The sequence below is a fragment of the Lathyrus oleraceus genome, chromosome 6 (assembly GCF_024323335.1).
Source record: "Lathyrus oleraceus cultivar Zhongwan6 chromosome 6, CAAS_Psat_ZW6_1.0, whole genome shotgun sequence".
Taxonomy (NCBI): domain Eukaryota; kingdom Viridiplantae; phylum Streptophyta; class Magnoliopsida; order Fabales; family Fabaceae; genus Lathyrus; species Lathyrus oleraceus.
In genome coordinates, this window is record NC_066584.1 from 399,225,749 (window position 1) to 399,229,650 (window position 3,902).

Below are 3,902 nucleotides of genomic sequence, written 5' to 3' on the forward strand. Positions count from 1 at the left end.
CTACAGAGCTATGATTTTTCATCCCTCGATGATGATACATATGCACAAAGACCACAATCCTTGGCGAGCACAATAATAAAAAACCATTCATTTTCCCCTTTTTCCGATAGTAAGTAAGCATTAAGATAAATAAACACCCATACATATAGACAACTTAGATGGTTCCCATCGAGTACGATGAATGTGAGGGGTGCTAATACCTTCCCCTCGCATAACCGACTTCCGAATCATTATTTGGTTGCGAGACCAATATTTTCTTATTTCTTTAGAGGGTTTTATCGATTATTTTTCCTTTCCTCTTTTTCTTGGAATAAATAAAAACGGTGGCGACTCTGTGTCAGACTGGTAAATTTTCGCATAGCGACAAATATGCACATGTCAAAGGATTTAGTTGATCAAAGAAGACTTTGATCAACTTAATCAATTAAGGAGAAATTAGTTGAAAATCAGGCATAAGGATTTCTAAACCTAAAGTGTAAAGAAATTCAAAATCATGATCCTAATTCTAAAAGAGCATAGAATCTAAGGGAGCATGACATATTCATTGATTAGAAACTAACTACAAAGCTGATCCTAAATATTAGATTAAAATTCTAACAATGCATCTAATGATCAAAATCCAATTAGAAGGTTAATCCTGATTAATCTCTAACAACTCACTAATTTGATTATTTTCATTAAAACATGAGTTAAATGAAAATAAGAAAATAAAACCTAAAAACACATGTTATCTCTAAGTATTTTTCATATAAAAAATGCATTAACAAACATCTTGAAATGGAATTAAAATGGATTAAACAATTAGAGAAAAATAATAAAAATATGGAAAAGATTAAAAAAACAATATGGAAAACCAGGGAGGTGCAACACATAAGAAGGCGTATACGAAGAGAAATATGCTTGGGCTTGGACATAGGACCAAATAAAAACAACATGGTTCAAATAGGGTGCATTGCTGAAGGTGTAGGGTGCATAATGTGTTTTCATAGGCCAAAAGCCTTAGGCCCACGCGCTGAAGTAAGGCCAATTGAGGAGGATAGGGTTCAACACATTCTTAAAATATTTTCTCTCCTAAAATTACATGGTCTGAGAATGACATCTCCGATGCGCCAAAATTCGCCACCGACGGCGGCGGAGGCTCAAACCTCACAGTATGAACATCGTTCTCTTCATCTCATCATCTCATATTAGGGCTTTTATTCCTTAAGCCAACCACTAGATATTGGTAACTTAGGTAAGGAGAAAAGAAGTGACGACCCTACCTATGATGAGGAGGAGTTCCTCAGTGAGTGTTGAATTCAGAGTAAATATGCGAAGATGAAGACCCTTCAGGTAAGCTTCAAAATTCCCTCATTCTTCCCTTTGATTCTTTCTTCTTCCTCCTCACTTCTTTAGCCTGTAGGATCTGTAGAATGTGTTGTTGCTTGATGTTCTTGCTCTTGATGTGCGTGTGACCAAAGAGTAGCAGAGAGAGTGATGATTGCATGTGATGGGAGTTTGGGAGAGTGGGAGAAAATTTTGTGAGAGATAGATGAAGAGTGAAAACTGATTACAGATGATGAAAAAATGATTCGACTCCCCTTTGAGGTTGCTTGAGATGATGAATATATATAAGTTGAGTTACATAACTGAATAGGGTAGTTAGGTCAGGGATGTCAGGGACATCAGGGCAGAGTTAGATGCCATGAAGAAGTTAGTTGGAGGTTTTCCAACACTGTGAATTTCTGTTAAGAGTTGTTAAGGGTTAGTTATTGGTTTGAATTTCAGTTAGTGGAGAATTTGTGGGTTAGTTAGTGATTAAAACATTAGTTATGTTATTCTGAATCAGTTAAAAGTTAAATGTTATAGTTAAAGATCAGTTAGAGTTAGAAAGCTGTTAGTTAAGTTAGAATTCACTGAGTTAACAAAATTGATGTTAGAATGAGCCAAGATAGTTAGTTAAGTGTTAGAAATCAGTTAGGATGGTTTTATTAATTGAATTGTTTGAATGAGAATCTGATAGTTAGTTAGAAAGGTTGATTGAAGAGGAAAATACTTAAACAGAACTGTTAGAAAAAAAAACAATTAGGTGATAGTAGGTGTATTGGTGAATTTGCTTGGGTTGTTATTGAACTATTAACTGTTAGACTTAGTAATGTTGATATTAGTTGGTAAATTGTTATGTTAGTTAATGGAAGCTTGACAGTGTAAGGAGTTACAGTTGAGCTTGTTAGGATTTTAAATGAACTATTAGTGGATGCTAATGCTTTATAAATGGATTGCTATGCAATGCTAGTGTATTAGTGGAAAATTGGTTCAACATAAAGTTATCTTGGGTTAACTAGACTATTATAGAAGTGTTTAAGCAAAAATGTTAGCTAATATTAGTTGAAGTGAATTGGTTAGTAGGTTGGTGATGGAATGCTAGTAAAATGTTGGTAGTTAATTGGTTATGTTGAACTGTTAGCATTATGATTATGTTAATAAACTGTTACGTAATTAATCATGTTAGGAGAGTTAGATTAGTAGTCAAGACAATTAGGAGAATGTGTTAGTCATGTTAATTATGGTAGTTAGATGATTGAAATTTGTATAGAATTCAGGTGGAGTTTGAAGTTAATATTTGAGTGGTTTATGGTTATAGTTGGAGTTAAAGGTGCAGTGGATAACTTGGCTAACTATCAGGATTGAAACTCACAATTAGAAGTTGTGTTGATTGGGTTGAACTTGGTTAATTTGAATTGTTAATTATGTTGAGTTCTTAAAAAAAAAGTTTTGACTGTCTGTTGATGTTTGTACTGTGATTTTGCTATAGTTATTATCATATTAGAAAAAAAAGTTAACTAGTTTATGATGATGATAGTTGGAAAATGGAAATTTATTGATTTAAAATGTTGAGCTTAGGTTGCATTGTATGTGTACTGATTGTGCATCCTGTTTGTGTCATTGTTGTAGGACTGATGTGCATATGGGATGGCTTGGCATGGTTGTTGGCAAGGCATGGTGTGTTGGTATGGCATGATCAAGGTAGGCATGGCATGTTCAAAGTTGAAATTATGGAAATGAAGAATATTGAAGTCATTGAAGCACTTAGAGGCATATATGAAGGATCAAGGATGATGAAGGCCAAAGAGTTTATTAGGGTTTAGGATCAGTTTGACTTTGGTCAACTGTTTGACCAAAAAGTCAACTCTATATCAAATATAGGTTTTTGTGTGTGTATGAAATCTTCTAATTGGCCTTTTGTAATGAAATGGATGTTTGTAATGAAGTTTTTTGATTGTAATGTAACTTGTTTTCCAAGCCATGTGTATTTTCCTCCAAATTTCAAAATTTGAACTTTGAACTTAAATTTAACTTGAATCTTTGACTTGAATTTGAATTGCATTTGACTTATTGAATGAATTACCATACTTGAATCAAATAGAACCAAAGCCAATGATAATCACAAAGTAAGACCTCACAAGAAATTGGTCAACAAAAAAGTCATTCTTCCATGGTTGAATTTTGTTGATCAAAGTCAAACTTGAAAAGTGATCTCTAAATCCCAATGTCATGATGTAGTCAACATGATCTAAACTGTCTAGACCAATATTAAGGTTTCTCAAAAACTTAAATCAAGAACAAAGGTCACCCATAAGCTCGTTGTGCCCATAATCCACAATGTCAAGATGAAGCATAATGAACATAAGCTTGCAAACCTTAACTCAGTGCCTTGTATCTTAAATAAGAAAAAACCTTTGAATCAATGATATTTGTTTTAAAAAATGGAATGAAAGAAATAACCTAAATTACTATGAGAATGCAGATGAATTAAAGACCACAATTTAGATAAAAAAAGAAAAGGGGAGGACAAATTTTAGGGTATGACACATATTTTCATTTCCATCAAGAAATAACCCCTGACAAAACAACGCGATTTT

At 33.4% G+C, this 3,902-nt stretch overlaps 1 long non-coding RNA gene across 1 annotated transcript; it reads left to right on the top strand.

The window, feature by feature from the left end:
• The first annotated feature begins 889 nt into the window (after nucleotides 1-889).
• Nucleotides 890-3,282, top strand: LOC127096700 (uncharacterized). Its single transcript, XR_007792771.1, has 2 exons — nucleotides 890-1,332; nucleotides 2,935-3,282. It is a non-coding gene; the product is annotated as an uncharacterized LOC127096700 (long non-coding RNA).
• The last annotated feature ends 620 nt before the right edge of the window (nucleotides 3,283-3,902 follow it).